At 47.5% G+C, this 23,060-nt stretch overlaps 1 long non-coding RNA gene across 3 annotated transcripts in view; it reads right to left on the bottom strand.

Moving 5' to 3' along the window:
- Window positions 1-22,672, bottom strand: part of LOC113631764 (uncharacterized) — a 193,006-nt gene extending 170,334 nt beyond the window's left edge. For all 3 annotated transcript variants that reach the window (XR_003437560.1, XR_003437558.1, XR_003437559.1), the window contains exons 1-2: window positions 22,352-22,672; window positions 20,107-20,297 (exon numbers count right to left, since the gene is read on the bottom strand). This is a non-coding gene — a long non-coding RNA (uncharacterized LOC113631764). The remainder of the gene's footprint in view (window positions 1-20,106; window positions 20,298-22,351) is intronic.
- Between the last annotated feature and the right edge of the window lie 388 nt (window positions 22,673-23,060).

Genomic DNA, 23,060 nt, shown 5'->3' with positions numbered 1-23,060 from the left:
CTGGACGTGAACGCTAAGGGAGAGACGATTATTCTCCCCACCGACCCCAGCATGACGCCCCGATGAGAACTCCCCCAGAGGACAGCAGTGCACTCATTTTATTTAGGGAGCTTTTTTTTTCTCCAGTTCAAAGAGAACCATGTTTTTTTGTTTGTTTGTTTTTGGGGCTTTTTTTAAATTAATTTTTATTAGAGTACAGTTGCTTTACAATGTTGTGTTAGTTTCTGCCATACAGCAGAATCAGTTATATGTATACATATCAGTTATATAGATACACATATCCCCTTTTTTTGGATTTCCTTCCCATTTAGGTCGTCACTGAGTAGAGTTCCCTGTGCTATATAGCAGGTTCTCATCAGTTATCTGCTTTGTACATAGTAGTGTATATATGTCAATCACAATCTCCCAGTTCGTCCCACCACCCCTTCCCCCTCCCCCGGTATCCATACATCTGTTCTCTACGTCTGTGTCTCTACTTCTGCCTTGCAAATAAGTTCATCTGTATCATTTTTCTAGATTCCACATATAAGCGATATCATACGATATTTGTTTTTCTCTTTCTGACTTGCTTCACTCTGTATGACGGTCTCTAGGTCCATCCACTCTCTGCAAATGGCACCATTTTGTTCCTTTTTGTGGCTGAGTAATACTCCATTGTGCATATGAACCACGTCTTCTTTATCCATTCTTCTGCTGATGGACATTTGGGTTGCTTCTATGCCCCGGCTATTGAAATCAAAGGGAGTTCTAACAGCAGTGACAACACCACGAGGCGGCACGCCCACAGCCGCTGTTGCATATATCACACCCCTACTTCATCACCCTCTCTCCTGCCTGCCTGCTCTAATCACCGATGCTAAGTTTGAGGAGTCACCTTGTGAGGGCTGGCCGGTCACCCCGCTCCGGGGGCTGGCCTGGAAAATCCCCTTTCCTGTGTCCCAGAGGGAAAGTGAGCCTCCGCCCACACAGAGAGGAGGCCTGCTACCAGGCCCTCCGCCACTCCAGGCCTTGCCTCCACTTCTCACTTGTCACTGGACCTGCTCTCTCTCACAGGGTGTCTCCTGCCCCCTTGCCTTCTCCAGAGTCTGCTCTGCCCAGTGCACGCCCAGTGGGCTGTGCACATGCAGCCGTGCTCCAGGGAAAGCGCCATGGACCAGACACCAAAAGCCTGTGTGCTGGTCCCAGGCCTGGGCTTTCTGTGTGGTCCCGATGCCGCAAAGCTTGTTTCCTCAGCTGCAACCCGGGAGTAATAACCGCTCCCCAGCTGCAATGTGGGGGAAATGAGGGTGAAAGGGAGAATGCGTATGAAAGGCCTTCGTGAACTGAGAAACGCTCTATGATGTACAATAGGAGACGGACGTGCAACCTTCAAAAGGAAGGAAATCCTGACACATCACAGTGCACGTGAACCCTGACACTACGCTAACGAAACACGACAGTCACACAAGTAGTAGCTCCCTGTGGCCACCGATGCAGGCAACGAACAAGGAAGTGCACGGCTGGATGAGGAGACAATTATTCCAGAGGAATACCCCAGGATTCCAGAATTCTCTCATGGAAGGCTCTTGGAGGTTTCAGAGATGCCAAGTAATACAGGATGGAAAACAAGTGATGCATGGTGCGTAAGTTAAGAACACAATAAACCTCCCCCCCGTTCCTTATTATTCTTCAATCACTGAGATTTAAGCTTTCATTATGATAACCTAGTACTTTGTTAAATGCAAAAAATCCTCTGATGCTTCATTTCTGGGGACAAACCCCAAAGAATTAAAAACAGGAACTCTAACAGATATTTACACCCATTTTCATAGCAGCGTTATTCACAATGACCAAAACGTGGAAGCAAACCAAGTATCCATCGACAGATGAATAAAAAACCAAAATGTGGTCTATCCAAAGGAACATTGTTTAGCTTTAAAAAGGAAGGAAATTTTGACACATGCTACGACAGGAATGAACTTTGGGGACATTATGCTATGTGAAATATGCCAGTCACAAAGTACAAGTATTGTATGATTCCACTTATAGGAGGTACCTAGAATATAGGCACACCTTGTTTTACTGCTCTTTATTGTATTTCTTTGCAAGTTGAAGGTTTGTGGCAACCCTGCATCCAGCAAGTCTATTGGTGACATTTTCCCCACAGCATTTGCTCTCTGTGTCACATTTTGGTAATTCTCACAAAATTTCAAACTTTTTCATTATCATTATTATATTTGTTCTGGTGATCAGTGATCTTTGATGCTACTACTATAAATCGCTGAAGGTTCAGTGATGGTTAGCATTTTTTAGCAATAAAGTATTTTTAAAGTAAGGCGTATACGTTGGCTTTTTAGACATAATGCTATTGCATACATAACAGACTACAGTATAGTGTAAACATAACTCTTATATGCACCGGGAAAGCAAAAAGTTCATGTGACTTGCTTTATTGCGGGAGTCTAGAACCAAACCCACAATATCTCTGAGGTCTGCCTGTAGTCAAATTCATAGAGACAGAAGGTAGAATGGTACTTTCCAGGGGCTGCGGAGAGGGAGTTATAGTTTAGTGGGTACAGAGTTTCTGCTTTGCAAGATGAAAGGGGCCCTGGAGATTGGTTATACAACAATGTGAACACACTTAACACCACTAAACTGTACCCTTAAAAATGATGATGGTGGTAAATTTTATGTTATGTTCATTTTACCACAACTTTAATAGGAAACATGGGCCCTGCACATCATGTGCTCCCAGAGGCCACTTGGTTTTAGAGGAGTTTCTGAGACTCACGTATACTAAATAGTCAACCGATATATATGGGGTCGAAAGACTATCTTGTGTTTCCCCTTCTCTCCAAGAAAGGGGCTTCAATAAAGGAAAAGGTCTCTGGCCAGAGACGAGACCTTTGGCAGGACAATGAGCCTGCTGACCACATCATCTTTCAGACACTTGGAAGAATCTCTGGTGAAGGGTTTCTGGGTCTCTGTAGCTTTCTACCTCCGCTTCTGTTGCCCCAGACAGTAGATTCTCAGCCTGCAGCGCATCAGCCCAGCCCTTCCAAGTGTCTCTTCCTCAGGGCGGCTGCCTTGTTTTCCTTCTCTTCTCACTCTATGCTTTCTGCCTGGGTCACTAGACTTTCTTTTACAGCATTTACCATCTCTCTGCTAATGAATCTCCAGCCCAGATTCCTCTTCTGAACCATAGATTTTTATATCCAAATGCCTATTGAGAATTTCTATTTCAAAGACTCTTAGTATCTCCTTCTACCCCAAACCTGTCTACCCCAACCCTGCTGGTAGTTCAGTGAATACCACCACCGTCCTCCCAGTTAGAAGCCAGGACCTAGAGGTCAACCGCAGCTTTCCCTCCCTCACCCCTATATCTAAGCCCTGTTGTTTTTATCTTGCAGGTATCTTTGGGATCCACTGACTCCCCCCTGCCATTCCCCACTGTCACAGTGGCCTGGATGGATGCAAGGGCCTCACACTGCCCTGCTCCAGCCATAATCCCCTGTATTGGGGCCGGGGCCCAGCAGATGGCACACTGCCAGTGCGCTCCTTGAAGAATCCCTGTTTACAAAGGGTCTTGGCAGGGTTGACAGAAACCAACAAAGGATGGAGAGGCCCCCTGGGGCTAGCAGCAAGGGGAACCTTAGGTGCCTGGACCCAATGGCAGCTGTTACTACACATAACCTAGAGAGAGAGTCACAGGGGGAAAGGTCCGCCAGGCAGGGTCCGGGGCTGCAGGAGGGGAACACACCCCCCGCCAATCTGAGGCCACAGGAGGGAGGGAGCTGGGGAACAGACACCCCAGTTTCTAACTCCTTCCACCCTCCCATCTCCTGCTCCTGCCTCCTATGGGCTGAACCTGTCTGGAGATCAGAGGGCAGAGAAACCTGCTCTTGTAGTCCAAACAATGTCAGCCTACTGGGACACAGAGCAGGATGGAGAAAGGCAGCGAGCGGGTCTGGAGAGGCAAATGGAAAATATCGAGCACACCCTCTCTGATTCAGTTCCACACCGCAGCTCAAGTGACTTTCCTATAGCGCAAATCTGATTTTGTCATCCCTTCACTTAAACGTATTCAACAGCTCCTCATTACCCCAGGATGATGTTTGAACCTCTTAACACCATCTCCGCATTTTTCCTGCCTAAGTCTCCAGGCACGCGCCCATCAACCCCACCGCTGCCCGCACCCCTTACCCTGATTGCTCTTCCTCTCTCTCCTCTGCAGCCATTCTGAATTGATGGGTGATGCCCTCTTGGGTCTCTGTACCCCTTTCCCTGCCAACTTATTCCACTGGTCAGTTCTCTCTTTGGTTGTGGCCTCCTCCAGGCAGCCTTCCCTAAATACCCAAGATGGGGTTGGGTGTCCCTCCTGTGACTCGTCTTTCTTCTCACCCCCACGGTAGCACACTGTACTCACTCATCAAACACTATTGTTTTTGCCTATTTCAGGTCCATTTCTCCCATAGACCAGAAACATATTGAGAGCAAAGACTGACAGCCCTAGCATTTGCACAGTGCCCTGCACACAGGCACTCAACACATACTTGCTAAACCAATTATTTACAAAAATCATATGACTTTGATATTTGGGTCTGAAGATGTTTAGTGACTTGTCCAAAGTCACGAGGCTGCTCAAGATGAAGTCCAGGTTAAAGAAACTGTGAGTTCTGATTCTTGAGTGGGTGCCCATTCCACCTCCGTGGGCTGCCTGCCAAGGATGCACCAGAGCTGCCAGCAGAAGGTGCTGTTGCTTTGTTTTGCCCTGATATCTAGGCAAAGATATTTGCCCAGAAGTCTAGGCTCTACTGCATACAAACAGTGGTCCCTCCTCCCTATAGAGCATGTAAGCGAGTTTCCTTCTTTTGCTGGTTTCTCTGGCAACAAGGCAAGAAGAACTGATGTGGGGAAACAGTGGCAGAGAGTTAGAGAAGGAAAGTCCCAAGACCAAATGCTTTTGCTGGAAAGATGAGAGAAAGAGAGAGAGACTGAGTACTGCAACCCAGCATCTCCACCCCAGCCAACGAGTTAGTCCAGCATCGTGCCCCACCCAGCACTAGAACACTTATCACACCAACCCATCCTGCAGAAAAGCCCAGTCCCCCTCGCAGCAGATATACATGCTGCAGATGTATTTTCTCAAAGCGTACGAGGGCTGAAGTCTAGGGTGCTGAGATAGCAGGGGTGACGCTGAGAAGCACCTAGTTTTTGTGAGCAGTTATTGGATTTCTGCTCCCCCTCTCCTCCTTATTCCTGTTGAATGGAGAGTGTTTAACAGAGCGATGGCAGCCTTCATCCAAAGGAACAAACAGCTAAACAGCTAGCAAGCCTGGCTCTCGAGACACTAGTAGGATGTCAACATGGGAGCCTCGGAGAAATTCTTCTTGAAGAGTACTTTAGTCAATAACACCAGGGAAGACGGCGAGGGCGCAGGGCGAGCTGAAGTGAAGGCGCCTCTCTGTGAATAATGAGAACCACAGCGTGCCCTGCACTCTCCGCTCGCCAAACAGGGGGCTGCAAGTCCTTTCAAAATGCACAAAAGCCTCCCCCAGCACTCCCATTTACAGGAAAAGGGGTCATTATGTCCACTTTGTAAATAGAGGCGCAGAGAAGGCACCAGTGCTTTGCCCCAGTCCACAGCATGAGGAAGCAGGGAAGCCCAGACGGGGGCCGGACGCCCCCCAGCTCCCACGTGGGGAGGGTCTTCCTGGCCCAAACAGGGGGCACTGGTCACAGGGCTTGGTCCCAGGCACCCCAGTTTCCCAAGAAAATTCACAGGTGTAGGAGCCTTCAAAACGAGACAACAGAAGGACATAGGTCCTTGTTGGTCTGAGGCATAGTGGAAAATATATTTAAAAATAAATGAGCAAACACAGCAGCAAAAGCTTGGGGCTTGGTCAGCTGAATGAGGGCAGCTTCAGATGTGCAGGGCCCTAGGAGAAAGGCTGTAAACTTAGGTTGCCCTCCTGCCTGGGGGATCTCCAAGGAGTTCACAGATGGAGCCTTTTTAAAAAATAAAATTCCAAAGTACATTGTGCTTAGGGCTTGAAAACACAGACTGTCCTTAATGGAACAAACTCCTTAATAGCCTGACGCTGCAGTAAGTACCTCGGGGAGGGATTCGGGTCTTATTTAGTGAGGTCCTAATGCCTGGTGGGTCTGTGGCAGAGGAAGGGAGGGAGGGAGGGAGGGAGGGAGGGAGGATGGAAGGAAAGAAGAGTGGAGGGAAAAGAGAGAGGGAGAGAGAGAGAGAGAAGGGGAGAGAAGCGGGGGGAGGATGAAGGGCGGTGACAGGACAGGAATTCAGAGAAGCAGAAGTATTCATTCCCCTCACTGTCTCCCTGCTTCGGCAGTGAGGACATGGTCAGAGGGGCCGCATGGCACACCTGGACAGGGCCAGCTCCCATCCACTGCCCCCAAACTCACCGCCTCTGGCAGCACCAACCCCCTCTGGCCCTGCAGGCCGAGGACCAGCCATGGCTTCCCACGGCCATTCATCCCCAGAGCTGCCGTTCCTAGCCCCCTGCTGCAGCCCTGCTCGCGCCTCAGTAAATAGCACCCTTCCTCAAATTCTCTTCTGTTAAAGCCTTTTGAGTGGGTCTGAGTTTCCCGTGCAGGTCCTGACTGATGGGACAGTTGTCTTGAGTGGTGACTCCTTCACCTCTAAAATGAGGATGATCCCAAGTGGGCAAGGTTCTTCCAAGGCAACAATAAAATATGATGTCTGTGGGGCACCTACTGCTTGCCTGGAGCTAGTTACAAATTTTACATGTGTGAATTCCTTTTCTCTGCCTTTGACAACAAACGCCTTGCCCCTGGGCTTTCTGAAAGGGATGAGGGCCGTGATGAACTTGCAGCCCATCGCCAGGGTCCAGGTTCCCTGAGCTACCGAGCTTCCCAACCTGGCAGCCTGGGTGGCCTTTGAAGAAGATGTTTTTATCAGCTCACAGCTAGAGGAGAAGCAGGTGCTTCATGGGTGTGATACAGACTTGGGCAGCCATCTCCAGCCAGGGATAAAGCTGGCAGGCGTGTGTTCTAACTTAGCAAGCAAGGCCACAAAGGCCTGCGGGACCCGGGATCTCCTCTTCCTTGAGGCCGAATTTTGAGAATCCACACTCGTCCTGCTGGGCAAGGCCTCCCTTTTGGGGCAGTACTTCACTAAGCTTCGGGCTCTGGGGTCCTAATCAGCCACCTCCAGTCTCAACCGTTAAAGCATCTTAATCACTCATCATCATTGCAGAGGGTTCATTCAGTCTCCAGAGAAAATCCAACTCACTCTTTCCATCACGCATTCTTTCAAAGAGTACATAAGGACTTACTACGTGTCATCACGGTGGCCCCAGCTGTCTGCATGGAAACATAAGAATAGGGGAACTTGGGACGTGGTTTTCCAAGATTACAGAAGTCCTGATCACTAGCGTGTGGGCTGACTAGAAACCAGGCTGTTCTGAGCCTGGTGGTTTGTTTATTATTGGGTTAGCCAAAACGTTCGTGCCGTTCGGAGTTTTCCATAACATCTTACGGAAAAGCCCGAACGAACTTTTTGGCCAGCCCAATACTTCTGTTTAGTCATCCTGATACTCGTCTTATCAGCCCATTTAGGCTCCGTGTTTGCTTTTGTTTTCCCATCACCCCGATATTTGCTATCATTTTACTCTCATCATTGCCACTGTAACTATAATCCACCATGTTCAGTTTACAAAGGACAGTTCATCATTCATGTGGAAATGTATCTGATGACGTTTTCATCTAGTCCATTATGCAGGATTCCCAGTACTCTAAACTCTGAGACTTTGCTGAAGAAAATTAACAAAAAGCAGAGAAAATTATGGGATTGTGGTCTTCTGTTTTAAAACATTGAATGTGTAGGGTTTTTCATCAGAGTTTTATGGAATGAATCTTCTATGCATGGAAACACATTTCTATTAGTTTCTGTATTAATGGCACATTAGTATTTACACTAATCTGATGAAATCAGGAATAATAGCAATAGTTTCTTTCATTTAGCCAACAAATTTTATTAAGCACCTACTAAGTGCCAGTCACTGTTCTTAGTACCAGGGATAAAACAGTGAGTGAAATGAAGACCCCACTCTCTTGGCGATTATAATCTAGTAAAAGGAGGTGGAGAATGAGTATGGATATGATGTCAGGGAGTGACACACATGAAGAAGGAAAAATAAAGCAGGAGAAGTAGGCAGAGAAGGTCTGGGTGCTATTTTAGGTAAAGCGGTCAGGGAAGGCCTCCTAATAAAGCAAACATATCTGGAATGTGGATTTTTTTGTTTTGCTTTGCGGTACGCGGGCCTCTCACTGTTGTGGCCTCTCTCGTTGCGGAGCGCAGGCTCAGCGGCCATGGCTCACGGGCCCAGCTGCTCCGTGGCATGTGGGATCCTCCCGGACCGGGGCACGAACCCGTGTCCCCTGCATCGGCAAGCGGACTCTCAACCACTGCGCCACCAGGGAAGCCCCATGGAATGTGGATTTTTGAAGTCAAGAGTATCCCAGGTAGAGGAACAGTCAGTGCAAAGGTTCTAAGACAGCAGAGGCTTGGCAGGTTAGAGGAAGAGGAAGAGCGAGGAGGTCAGTGTGGTTGCAGTGGAGTGAGGGGGGAGGTGAGTGGTGGGAAATGAGGTCATAAAGGCCGTCGGAGGCTGCATCATGCAGGATCCCACAGACCATGGACAGAACTTTGGATACGGTTCAGAGTGAGTTGGGAGTCTCCTTAGAGGGTTATGTGCAGGTTCTGAGCAAAACATGATATACTCTAAGTTCTAGAAGACCCACTCTGACTGCTGCGCGGAGAAAAGATGTCAGCGTGGGCCAGGGCAGAAACAAGAGGTCAGCTGGGGCCACTGCAATAGTCCAGGCAAGAACGGGTGGGTCCTCTACCAGAAGTAACACGTTTGATGTTTGCCTTATATTCTCCTGGGCTTATGTAAACTGGGATTTTTGTCCTCCTTGGTGAAAATAAAGCTTCCTACTCCACAGCTAACCACATGGTACAGACTTTCTTAAATGGAACCTAACATTAACTAAAATTATGTTACCAATATATTCTTTTCATCCCTTTCACCCTAACTTGACGGAAGAAATACAAGATTCTTTTTCTCTTTTCTCTGCATAGAAGTCCTCCTAGCAGTTGGTCTCAAATGTTTGGGGAATGGTACAAGATGAGAGGAGGAATTGAGAACTCTGTTTTATTAAATGTTCTTTTCTTCTAGTAGAATTGGGCTTAATCACTTCCACACTGCACATTTCAGACTTTCACAAGTTAGCCTTCAAAAGAATGCTTGTGATGCTAAGTTTTAGGGATTGGATCATATCCTGAATTACAGTATCTGAAAGTTTTCATGTCTATTAACAAAAGACTGCTACTGAATTTTCACCTTGAAATCGGTTTCAAAAAAATGGAGAGAGCAAAACATGGCATTGTTACCATTGTGTTATTTGTTTATAATATTCAGTGCCCCTCTCCGCAGACCAGTTCCTGCAGAACAATAATTCTTCTCCTCTTGCTAATGCTGGGCTTGACCATTTGATTTCCTTTAGCCAATGAAATGTGAATGAATGTGGCCAGTGTCATCTCTGCCAGGAGCTTTCAAAGCTAACACAGGGTCTCACCACTGCTCCTTCCCTCTGCCGTGAGGTTGACGTGTCCCAGAGGGGGCTGCTCCTTTAGCCTACGCTCTGGAATAAATCTTTCCTATGTTACAGACTATGCAATTGCCGTTTCTTCCTCTTAGAACTTTCCTGATCCTTCTCTTGTTTGATTTTCCAAAGCATAAAAGACCGTGCCTGAATAGTTGGGGCTCTCCTGAGGAAAGGTATTCTGAACATCACGCTCTCAGCAGTTCACATGCTTATCAGCTCTCAGGATAGACAGTAAAGCAGAGAAGAGGGTCGGGGAAGTCCTCTCCACCCTTGCTCAGGTTTTCTCAAAACCCTGCCCGCAGGTTACCACCACGCTTGCTCTGAAAAGGCCTGACCAAATGCCGATGCAAACCACCTCATGAATCAGAGTCGCTAGCTCCAATTAATATCACTAATACCTCTCTTTGTTTTCCACCTTTTCTGGCCCTTCCCAATTCAATTTTCCCCCATATTGCTGTCTAGTACTGTCTATGTCACCAAAATGAGAGATCTGTCACCAAAAAGCAAATCTTTTTGTGGTGGTGAGTATCTCCCTTTGTAAGATGATCGTATCTTCCTTTAAGTGGCTGGAATTACCACCAGCACAGTTTCTCTTGCATAATAGGTCCACCCTGAAGTGGAGCTATTTTAAGCCATCCATATGATTGTTGTCACTCTTTGTTCCCTAACACCTACATGGATCCTATTATAAGTATCTTGGTTTCCTTTATTTCTGCAGGTCCTCACTCCAAGGGGGAAAAAAAAGATGAATTATTTTATTTCTTTCATTTAATTTTCCAGACGCCTGGGGAACCGTGCTTAGAGAAATCCAAACAGAAGAAGAAAAAAGAGTGCTGCTGAAAGACGATCGGCCCCAATGCCTTTACTTGGCTTTAGAGAAAAGAAAAAGGTGCTTCAGTGGGCAGTGGTCCATTTGAAAGGACAGAAGAGAAATCTCTTTTTGTCTGTGATGGTCTCCTTTACAGCCCACAGTGCTTGTCTCTACGTTTTGCACGGGGGTATCCCATGAAGCAATATGCATATGCACTCACACATACACACATATACACACACACGCCCACGTGTATGCAAGCCACAGAATGGAAGGGCTGCTTCTGTGAGCTGGCAATAAATCTCTCTACAGCGAAATACAGTGATAATGCCTGTCAGAGACTAAGCAAATAATTCATTCCTGATTATTATCCAAAACTTCAGAAGTCTTGTACTCTTTTCTAAAATTTTGCCATCATCGGCATTATCTCAATTTTGTGTACTCTGAACCTCCCAATTCATTACAAACAATAGAAAAATATTACTATCACTGACAACAAAAGACAGCATTCTGACTGCTTGTTATGCCATGTGCCAGATACTAAACGATTCATGTGAATTTTGTGACTTAATTTTTAAAATAGTCCTTTGAGTTAGATATGATTGTTGTCATTGTTGCTGTTATTATTATTATTATGATCATTTTCCAGATTACGAAACCAAGGCTTTGCGATTTAAATAACTTGCGCTTGAGTTTCAAATCCCAGTCATCTGACTCCAGGACCCAAGCTCTCAGATAGACACCGGTGTTGTCTCGCTATGGAAACCACGTGGCAGGACAGGAAGCAAAAGAGGAGAAAATTCACCATTTAAGCAGTAAACCATTTTACCTAATAAACCCAATCCTACCTAGCAGGCTCTCCCCTCTCACTGCAATATAAACTGGGACAAGCTCCCAAAGTTCTTTTCTCATTTCTCAGTTACACTGCAGCCACATTACGTCACATGAGCCCCTATCCATAGGAGCAATCTGTAAGTGGCTCAGTCTCATAATGAAATCCTTCGGGTAATCCCCTAAAACTCACTGGCTGGAATCCAAGAAGGAAACTTCGAACACCAAATTCTACTCTAAGTGAAAAAACATTTTAGTAAGGACCTAGAATATTTATAGTAGGTGTGAATATCCCTCTTCCCACTTACAAAAGTGATAGAAATTCTGGATGAGATATTGCCACCAAGACAGAGAATCTTCTTCCTTATCAGTATCGGGAACCAAAGAAATGCCGTGATGTATTGGAGGGGAACAGCGTGGAAACAGCACGTCAGAAAAGACCTCATGAAATACTCGCCTAGAAAAAGGCAGTCTCCACACACCCAAAGCCCAGGCTTGAAATCATTTATATTTGATATCCACAGAGCGGAGAGCACAGAACTCAGCGCTAAATACTAGAGAAACAGAAACATGTTGCCTGGGGGGAGGCGATGCGACAGCCAGGCCCGGGATCAACGCTAACGCGGTCAGACACCTGCGCGATCAGCCGCGAGAATCACAGCCCGCGCGGGGCTGCTGGCAGCCTCCCGGAAAATGCGACAAATAGCAGGGCTGCCCACCCTGGGACATACCTGTGTACACGGAGATGTGACTCTGACTAGTACGTGTATTAATTATTTCCAAGGCCTGGCAATAACTCTTAGGGTTTCCGCGGCAGACTATCCAGGGCAGCGCTCTGAGCTCTGCAGGAAGAGGCATAGGGAGCTGTGGGAATTTTCCCACGTGTGGCCCCAGGGTTCCCCCCAGCAGCCACCCCTCATTTCTTTAGCCACAGGTAAATAATGTCCAAAACAGGGCTGAAAATGGAATGATTCAGTCACTCCCTTGAAGGGCTTCCCAAACATACACCCATCTCTACAGCTTTCCCAGCACACCACAATCTCGTCACTCTCGCCCCATGCAGTTTTCTTCCATCTACCCTAGAGGAACACTCTGCCCCAAGAACATATATCTACACCTTCTTCTGTAGCACACGTCTGCCCGTGTTTTGCTCCCTCCTGGCCTCTGCAGATGCTTTCTCCAGGCCTGGAATGCTCTTAAGCCCTCCCCCCATACTCACACCCCAGCCCTTCTGCAGAATCCATCGGACCCTGCAATCTGCTTGCCTGTCTGTCCTCATCCCACTCACCCCCTCTCACTCCTGGGTTGTGAGACGTGACTGTGATTAAAGAGAGAGAGCTCTGTTATCTTACGGAGGCTCATCTCTGAAGACTGGCGAGCCTACGTCAAATGCAAAGATACTCGGTGGGGGACCAGCGAGTGTAAGAATGCCCGCTGTCCATCCAGATAGAGCTTGGAGCGTCTCCACCTCTGGACCATTCTAGGTACTGGCAGGATGGCACAGACCCTGAGGAGAGACTGGGGGCATAAAAAAGAAACGCGGGGAGAGCAGAGAAAGTGGGGACTCAGCTGAGGCTGCTCTAAGTCAATTGAAGGGTGACCAATGGGAAAAGCAGAGAACTGTTTTATACCTTCTAGAACGCCGTGTGTCTGAGAGTGCCCATCAGTAAGATTATTTTCTTGTCCCTACGTGGTCTTTTAGACATGGTAAGATAACTGTAGAGTTCCAGAACGTGCTCAGCTGCGCCAGCGTCCTTGACCCGACCTGGTTCCGTACTTTTCCAGGGCTCACTATTGGTCCTGAACACACTCTCCCTTAAATACAGATTTGCTGCTTGCTTGATGTGTATATGCCTTTTCTTCTGAATGAATTTCTAAGTTCCCACAGTGAATTTCTTGTATCCCACAGCCTGGAACTTAAGCATGTGCTCAGTTTATATAATTATATAATCTCTAATAAGATGTAGTTTTGTAATTTCTTCCTCTGTTATTGTATTATGTAAAAACAGCAGGGTGGATTTTCAGCAACTCCATGGAATTTTTTTTCTGGGCAGTGGAGAGTGTAAAACAACACGAATTTATTACCGTAGAGTTCTGGAAGCCAGAGGTCTGAAATGGTTCTTACTGGGCTAAATTCAAGGTGTTGGCACTCCTGGAATCTCCAGGGGAGAATCTGTTTCCTGGCCCTTTTCAGCTGCTGGACGCTGCCCACTTTCCCTGGCTCATGGCCCCTCTTTCCATCTTCAAAGCCAGCAGCATAGCTTCCTCAAATCCACATCCAATTCTGACTCTCACGCATACGGATCCTGGTATATGGGTCACATCTGGATAATCTGGGATCATCTCCCCATCTCAAGATCCTCAACTTAATTACAACCACAAAGTTCCTTCTGCCACATGCACAGGTCCCAGGCATTAGGACAGACATCTTGGGGTGGGGTGAGGGACTCATTTTTCTGCCTGCTGCAATGTAGGAGCTCTTATTACTCCCAGACCCGAAGGGGAAGAAAAGGGAATGGTTTCCCAAACCCAGAATGAGTTATGGTGGTGGGGAGGTCTCAATGGGGACTCGGTGGTGGTAATAAATACCAGACCCGATCCCTTCCTACTTGGCAGGAGTGTTTTTGAGATGGGCTCATTTAAAGTAGAAGCTACACAACCTACAAATAAACTTAACTTTAGGGGTCTTGGGTGGAGAGAGAGAGAGAGGCCAGCTGAAGGAGGTGCCACTCTAACACAGTGGAGAAAGTAAGAGCCCAGACTCTGGAGCCAGACTGCCTGGGTTCAAATCCCAGTGTTACCATTTACTGGCTAGGTGACTTCAGACAAATCACGCCAGCCCTCTGTGGCCCCATGGGTAAAACAGGGATGATGATAAGAACATCTAGCTCTCAGAGAATTTAATGAAATAGTGTTTGTGGGACTCTTAGCATGGCTAACAGTGAGTGCCATTGTTACTCTTGTTTAAGAGGTCGCAAATGGATTCCAGTGAAAAGCCTCTGCACGCTGCAGACAGGGAAAACAGAAATGGTTTCAAAGGGAAGGTATGAGGTCAAGCACTCAGAACCACAGGTCCTGATTTTCAGACAACCTGTTTCTCACAGTGGGCAACTCGATGAGGACTTCCTCCAGACCAAGCAGGATTTACACATTTAATATGCACATATGGAAAGGCCAGCGACTGCTCAAAATATACCTGTCGAATTAAAGCAACAGCTCTGTGATGGATTTTAAAGATGTTCAGAAAGTCTTTGATGCACCTCCCTTCAAGAAGTGAAGGCTAATTCTCTTCCCCTGGGGTACTGGCTGGATTTAGGGATTTTCTAATGAATAGAATAAAGCAGAAGGGATGGTGTGTAACTTTGGAGACTACATCATAAAAGGCACTGCAAGGTCCTCCCTGTTCCTTCTCTTGGGTCACTCATTCTGGGGGAAATAAATGGCCGCATCGTGAGGACACTCAAGCAGCCTATGGAGAGACCCACAGAGGGAGGAACTGAGGCCTCCTGCCCACAGCCGTGTGAGAGCACCATCTTGAACGCAGATCTTCCAGCCCCAGCAAACCTTCAGATGAATACAGCCCCTGTAGCATCCTGACTGCAGCCTCAAGAGAGACTCTGAGCCAGACCACCCAGCTAAGCCCAGCCCAGAATCCTGACCCTCAGAAACTCAGAGTAATGTTTGTTGTCTTAAATCCCTAAGTTTAGAGGTAATTTGTTATGCAGCAGTAAAAAAGAGTACAGCTCTTTTGTTGATAAGACATCAAACAAATAGTCTGACTCTTTCACCAGTAGCATCTTGAAACGTGTTTCAACATCACGCATGTATGACTGATTATACATAGCAGGCAGTGAACCTGAGTCCTTTGGGGTTTCTAAAGGTATTTTCAACATGTGCATGTGTACTGCTCAGAGACCTGGGGGTACATCTAGGACGCTCTCTTTGTACAGTTCTCCTTCTGATACACAGACATGCCTTGGGATGGTGCTGGTGCAGTCGCCCTGTTACTACATTGGGCCAGCAGACACTTTTTCATCTTTGAAGAGCCTATCAAGGACTTCAGAAAATCTCCCTCATTCACTTTTAAATAAATCCCTAATTCAACAAGACCTAACTGTCATTCTCTGGCAATGTCTCACATACATGGGCCCACAAACTTACCAAGGGCTGCAGTTCATTCATTCAGCATTAATTAATTACTGATAACTAGTTAATTACTAATGGACGCACCAGGCACCAATCTTTACAAAGATGAAAAGGCATGGCCTGTGCCCTCAAGAACCTTCAGGAAAATCACTATTACATAGTCATGTACAACCACTGTGGAGTAGAATTCCAAGACCCCTGGAGGAGGGTGGGGAGACCGCGTGGGCTTCCAAGAAGAGAGAATGTTTACGCAGACTCAATTCTAACTTTTGAAAAGGATTTTTGTAGCAGCTTCAGGACCCCCCTACCCTGGCCCTGAGTGGAAAACCAGAAGAACACAGAGCGTGGTGTTTCTGACCTGCAGTATTACACAACACCTGGTGGAGTATTCAAGTTCAACAAAAGCACCAGACAATAAAAACTGTAATCCAGGATGTCAGCATTAGCCCTGAACACCCCCTTGGTTCCTGTGAAAGGCTGAAGCCAAGTGCTCAGTGCTGGGCAGGGAGGAAGCACAGACATCTTCTCCTCGACAAGCTTTGTGCCAGGTCAGTCTGAAAGGTACACCAGGCTGCCCCAGCTCAGAGGCTGGCGGAACCCACATAACACGTGGAATTATGTATCAGTAAGAGACTTCCAGAGTGTGTATTCACTTCCCAGATTCATTTATCAGGTATGGGATTGAGAGGATTTCCCCACAGGATATGTAGAGATTAGTGTGCAGCGAAAATGCTTTTCAACAAATGCGTCTACTAATCAGGTCCTGGTTTTCCCATTCTAGCAAGACGGTGTTGCTGCCCTTCGCTGGCATTTCTGGCAAGAGCAAACATCCACGCTGACAGACAAAGCAAGCCAAAGTGTGGACATCTCTCTATCACACTGAAGAGCAGCTGTCACTTTTTCAAAGCCCACGGGCATGTTTTAATATTACGTTAGATCCGTACATCTAAGATGAAACGACTTTAGGTCTCCCCGAGCCTACGACACCTGAATGAGAAGGGAAAATACCTTCCCCCCACTGCTTTGTCTACCTGGAGTCATCCTTAGATGATTCCCAGAAGCTTCTCAAGCCCGTGCTGGGTCACAGGAATGTGTTCATTAAGAATCCGCCCCATTGGAGCTTAAAAATGCAGCTGAAGGCTCACGGGTCTCTTGAAGGGCAAGCGGAGAGCATGGCCGAGGCCGCTCCAGCGGGCTTCTTATATAAGCCTCTCTCACTGCCTCTACAGCGAGGCCAAAGCAACCTAGTGAAGAGCGAAAACATCACCCCCTCATCTGCTCTGTTCTTTGCCAAACATCTGGTGTTACATAATAAGCCACTGGGGTCGTTTTTCTTGCTTTCCTTTGCTCGCTTTTTAAAAATAGGCCTAACAATTAAATCTGGTTTTTAAACTCTAAATTTCATATATTTTCCATAAGCTCTTTGAGTGGACTGGTCTTGATTATTCTTTTCCATTAAAAACCCGTACAGTAATGCTCCGAGCGGAAACCTCTAAAATAAAGCTGAGAACCGAGAAGGGAACCTCTGATCCTTCCTCGGAGTCTTCAGAGGTCCGTTCCTCACGGGCAAGCAGCTCAGGACAGTAAGGAAGATAACAACGTGCCAATGGCCGGAGCCGCCAATGACTTCCGCGCGGAGGAACGCTTGCCCTGCACCGTGGCTCAGTTTTCCACAAAGGGGAACGATACCTACTACACCTCAAGGAATTTCTTTTTTGTTTAGCTCCTTACAATTTTTCAAAGCACCTTGAGACAGGACAATGGGCTGGAACGTGCTCTCAGGTCACAGCTGACTGTAAGGTCGCCAAGTCCTTGGTTAGACACAAGGTGTGGCCATGAGATGGAAGTATCCTGGTTTTCTTTCTCTCCCTCCCCTCTCCCGCTCCTCATAGAACCTGGTCCAGGCCTGAGGCCAGCCTCCTTTAATTTTCCAGGAACTGGTGTGTCTTTTCCCTTCCCTGGCTATTCTCTTTTCTACCTCTTGGTTACTCTCCCAGCTCACCGACTGCCATCCACTTACCCCTAAAGAAATGAGCACGCGAGAAAATACAGTGAAACACCGTGTCTCAGGCACTGTGGCAGGAACATTCTCTTTAAGGAACATATTATCCCCTTATTGTGGAGAAACTGAGGCTCAAGAAGATTAAGTAACTTGCCTGCCAAGTAGCTGAGCTGGAATTTGAATTCAGGCCTGTGGATAGAAGTGGCCATGTAAAGTCATGGTTAAGAGCTTGGCTTTTGAAGTCAGCAGAGCTGGGTGCAAATTTGAACTTTGCCACTTAACTGTGTCACTTTTGGCAAATCATTAAATTTCTCTAAGCCTCACTTTCCTTATCTGTAAAATGGAGACAGGAGATAATGATAAAAGTGTCTCCACAGGGTTTTGTGATAATGAGAAAATGAAGGTAAAGTACTTGGTAGAGTGGCTGACGTGCTGGAAGTTTTCAATAATTATAAGCTATCATTATTAGTATCCACTAGATTTGCTATAAACCACTCCAGTGCACAACTTCCACAAGAACACTCGGCCTTTTGCTGTTAGGCTTTAAACAAAATACCTTGGTTAGTCTATAAGTAGTAGCAAGTAACAAAAACCTAATGAAGAGTTACATCAACCACAGGGATTTTTATTCTTTGCTCAACAAGAAGTTTGAAAGTAGATGGTCCTAAGGTAGGTTTGGTGACTTAATGATACCATTGGGGAATCAGGCTCATCATGGCTGCCACAGCTCCAGACATCACATCTTCATGTGATAGAATGGAAAGGAAAAGGACAAAAACAACATTCTCCTCATATTCCTCTCTCTTATCAGGAAGGAAAACCTTTTTCAGTTGCTTCCAGCAGACTTTACATTATATATCCTTGGTCAAAGGTGACCATATGTCTGCATACGTCTGGCAAAGGAGAATGGGATTGCCATGGCTGCGTACAAACTTTTTCCGTAAAGGGTCAGATAGTAAATAATTTAGTCTTTGCAAACTATATGGTCTCTGCCACAAGTAGTCAATTCTGCTGTTGAAGCATGAAAGCATCTGTAGACAGGAGGTAGACAAATGAGTGTCTGTGTTCCAATAAAATTTTATCAAAAGAGTCAGCAGCTGGATTTGGCCAAGTCCTCCCTTGGACCAATCATGATCCATTGGTGGGTGTCACTTGAGTACACGGCCGCCAGATTAAAGTTGGCTTCCATTAGCAAGGAAAAAAGGAGAATGGGTGTTAGGCAAGTTATGCCTCAGGGATAGTGGTCCTGTAAGACTCTGGGGAACAGGACAAATCTGAAGACGTGAGGGGCAGGGCTGGAATTGTCAGGAAGCTGGAGGTTACACTGACGCAGAGATGGGCTGGTGCAAACTTTCAAGCCCCCCCCTCCGCCCCCATTGTCTACACCAGTGGTTCAAACTGCTTTGGAAGAGTCCTAGGATTCCTCAGAGGTGCCTGGGGTGTGTGCAGAAGGGACCACAGTGAGGCAGCCAACTGCAGGCCCCTGCCTCCACAACTCTGGCCAGAGACCTCTTTTATCTGTTCTACATACAGGCACACCTCAGAGATATTGCGGGTTCAGCTCCAAACCACTGCAATAAAGCGAATCTTGCAATAAAACAAGTCACAGGATTTTTTTGGTTTTCCAGTGCATATAAAAGTTACGTTTATACTACCGTAGTCTATTAAGTGTGCAAAAGCATTATGCCTAAAAACGCAGCGTTATGTACCTTAATTTTAAATTACCGTATTGCTAAAAAATACTAACCATCATCTGAGCCTTCAGCGAGTTGTAATCTTTGCAAGAGCAGTGTCAAAGATCACCGATCACAGATCACCATGACAAATACAATCGTTATGAAAATGTTTGAAATACTGCAAAAATTACCAAAATATGACACAGAGACATGGAGTGAACAAATGCTGTTGGAAAAATGGCACTGATAGCCTTGTTTGTAGGATTGCCACATACCTTCAATTTGTAAAATACACAACACCTGAGAAGGGTAATAAAGTGTAGAGCGGGGAGGGGGGGGCGGGGAAGAGTTACGCCTGTATTGCATTTCTGTTTGTGGGGCCTTTATAGGAGGCAGCAGGAGAAAATCTCTAATAAAAAAATTAAAAACCACTGGCCTAAAAGATAAAGACCTATCTACCCATAAGACATCCCTTTCTAATTATATCTCCCATGATTTTATTAAATAAACTCTGCCCCCAGGAGATGGAGACAAGTATTTCTCAAGTTATTCCACCCTTGTCGCTTTCCTTCAACTTTGCACCCCAGCTCATGTGCAGACCAGGACTCCCCTCTAAATTCTACTCAAATAGAAAGTTTCCCCAACATACAAGGCTCCTTGTCAGCCTAACGTACTCATTCTGCATGTAACACACTTGGTGTGAAAGGGAATAGAAAGAAGTAAAAGATACAGAAAGAATATAAATGAAAGTTGAGGATAAGGTGATGAGCATGATTAGAATATATATATTTAGAAAAACAACGTGTACTTCCAAATGAGTTTTACCCTGCCTGCATCCCTGGGAGGACACGCTCTCCAATAAGGCGGCCAGGACTCACCTCCTGGGAGAATTTTCTCGTTTGGAATTACATTTAGATCCAGTTTTCAAGCCACAGAAGAAAACCAGACTCTTTCAGTTAGAGTGTATCCTATTTCCTTTTACCAAAAGGAGTTTCTCTTACCTTGATCGCTGGCTTTTTCATTGGACTCCAAATGACTTCTAGATGGTTCCAAACATCATATTCGCCTTCAAAAACAGCTTGTCAGGATTGAAGGTATGAACAGACGTGCCTCGGGTTCTCAAGGCGATTCCTCAGAAGATGCCTCCCTCTTTCCTTAGGGTGATGGCATCTCCGCAGCCATGGCCGGACTCCTGAAAACATGACAGAGCAGGGAGGCCTCTTCAGCTGGCCCAACCAAAGAAGGTTCTCAGACTATATCAGGTAGAGGTGGGCCTTGAATTCGGGTGAGGTTTGATTAAGAACACGAATAAAGATTCAGAGATGGAGAAGCACTTTAATTCTACACCTAGACTCTGAAATCTCCAGTTAAATCCTGGTTTTGCCATTTACTAGCTGTGGACCTCGCACTGTTTACTTAACCTCTCCGGATCTCAACCTCTTCATCTATGAAATGGGAATAATAAGACTACCTCTCAAGGCTGTTGTTGAGGATTAAATGAGTCAATACAGGTAAAACACTAAATATGATATAAATGTGTGTTGTTGTCAGTATTATTAGTCCCCCATATTAAAAAGTTTAGTCCAATCAACATAAAAAACCTGACCCTTTCATTTAAATCTGCCCTTCTCTCCTTCTACCAACAGCTGGAAGCTGGCTTAGGTTTGGGGACTTGTGGTTGGGGGTCGGGGAACGTAGTCAGTGTTTGTTTCTTCCTCTCGGATCCTCCAATCACTGGCTGGTGGTTCAGGTCTCTCAGGGCCCAAAGAACAAAGTCCTTCAGGGAAGCCTCAGTTGTGATTAGGGGTTGGTGGCAGACATTCAGATGCTGGCTCTTTGTCTCGTGGGGTCCTTCTGTGGGTTTTTTCCATGGTGGGATGTTCCCTCCCATGGGCAGCCTCGGTTGGCAGGCCACCCTGCCCTCACAGGTCCTTCTTCCTACTGCTCACTGTGGCCCCGGCCCTGCCTGGGGAAATAGGTCCACTTTGCCAACAGGAAGACTAGCTGGTGATGTGTGCCTTGCCAGCTCTTGGAAGAGAGTCTGGTCCAAATATCTCCTTCTCTAGCCACTGCAAATGGTTCTCTCTACTCTACTCTACCTTGGTCCCCATGTCCCCCAGACTCCAGGAGACACCTGCAAGGTCTCCAGGTGGTTCTCTGGAGCCCTCCTCACCTATCTTAAGGTAGGTGCGAAAGCACAACAGGTCGACATTTTTCTAATAAAATGTTCCCTGCTGGCCTTACCTGGGTCCTTAGCCTCCCATCGCACAGCCTGGAGTTGAGGGGTGGCACTGTCCCTCCAGCAATCCCACAGAGATGGCCTGCACCTCACTGGAGAACGTGGGGGGCAGTTAGTGGGCACACAGATTGTTCCGTGTTTGCGTCTGAGCAGAAACTCCAGCACATGTGCATAGCAGTCCCCCTCTATCGTCCTGTCACAGGTGGATGAATGCTAGGTTGGAGCAGACTAGAAGCACTGTGGGAAATTTCCTGGAGGGCAGCTTAGGGGGCCCAAGGGAAGGGCTTGACTACCAGGGAATGGAATTTGGGCTTGGTGGTGTAGACAACGGGAAGCCTAGGAGTGTTTCTCCTTCTCCCTTGTAGGAAAGTGCCCCAAGTCACCATCTTGCCCTCACATCCTCTGAGCTTTCTCTTTCCCGGAGTCCGGTGGCCCCAGAGAACCCTCAGAACATTTTGTTTAAAACCGAAAAGGAGTGGCAAGCACGTGCTTGTGTGTTTTTGTGTGTGAGTGTAGTGGGGTTGGACTGCGGTGGGGGACGTGAGACCAGCCACGAGCCAAGGAGAAAAGTGAAGGCAGAGAAAAAATGCCAGTGAGCAGAGAGAAAAGTCGGCCCTCCAACCCTCACACAGTAAATGAGGACGCCGGGCATGCAGCGGGGTCAAACGAGGTCAGAGGAGATTTGCTCTCTGCGCGCCTGGAATTAAGGGCATCCCAGGACAGCTGCGGGGCGGGAGGTTCCCCGGGTCCTCCTCCACATAACGGGTTAGGATCCCAGGACTCGGGTGCAGGGAAGGATCCTACGAAACGGTGGTGCTATAGGTCTTTTACCCCCCAAAAGGAGGCTGCAGATTGCTTCTCTGTAGGGGGAGGCTCTCAAGAAGAGAGACAGAATAATTGTCGATAGGTTTGTGTTAATATATCTCTTTCAGAATCAATTCCCAGTAGAAGGGCTCTAAAACAAAACGAAAAACAACAAAAAAACAGTGCTGAAAACATCAATATACCTGCTTCAATTACAGGCTCCGAATCCTGATTCTCTGAGTCGAGGACAAAGAGAGACGCCATCGAAGCGTACAACTCTCCCAGAGGAACTCCGAAATCGAAGCGGCGCGGCCAGCAGGCCTGGGAGCGCCCCAGGCCCGGGTGGGTCTATGTTCATTAAAACTTTTGCAGGAGGGACGCGCGGGCTCCGGCCTCCCCGCGCGCCCCGCGCGGAACCCGGCCAGGACACCAGCAGCGCGGCACTGCCACCTTGTGGGCGCCGTCCGCCCGGGCGCCGGGGGCCGAGCGCCGAGCGCAGGCTGCAGTCGGCGGGGCGGGCGGGCGACGGCTGGGAGCCCCGCGCGTCCGGCGCCCGCAGGAACGCGCCGCAGAGCCGGAGCCGCGGGAGCCCGCGGGGGCGGAGCCGGGGGCGGGGCGCGCCGGCGCCGGTCACGTGGGTTAGCAACAGGCAGCAGCCAATGGGAGCACGAGTCAGGTGGTGCGTGCGTTCGCCGCCGCCGGAGAGGCCAGGCGGGTGTGGAGGCTTCCGTGCCCCCGGGGCTGATTTGGGCCGGGAAAAGGCTTCCTAGAAGGGTGCGCCTCTCGGGCGGGGAGCCCTTGGCGGTGGAGGGGCAGGCGAGACACTGAAAATAGCAGAGAGCTTTAAAATAGGACTTTCCCACTCGTAGGACTCAAAGCAGTGACCCTGGAGGGCGGTGGGCGGCGGTGAGG

The sequence above is a fragment of the Aethalodelphis obliquidens genome, unplaced genomic scaffold, assembly GCF_003676395.1.
Source record: "Aethalodelphis obliquidens isolate GAN/ISIS:26980383/991018 unplaced genomic scaffold, ASM367639v1 scaffold34, whole genome shotgun sequence".
NCBI classification, from domain to species: domain Eukaryota; kingdom Metazoa; phylum Chordata; class Mammalia; order Artiodactyla; family Delphinidae; genus Aethalodelphis; species Aethalodelphis obliquidens.
This window is presented reverse-complemented; position numbering and strand designations above follow the sequence as displayed.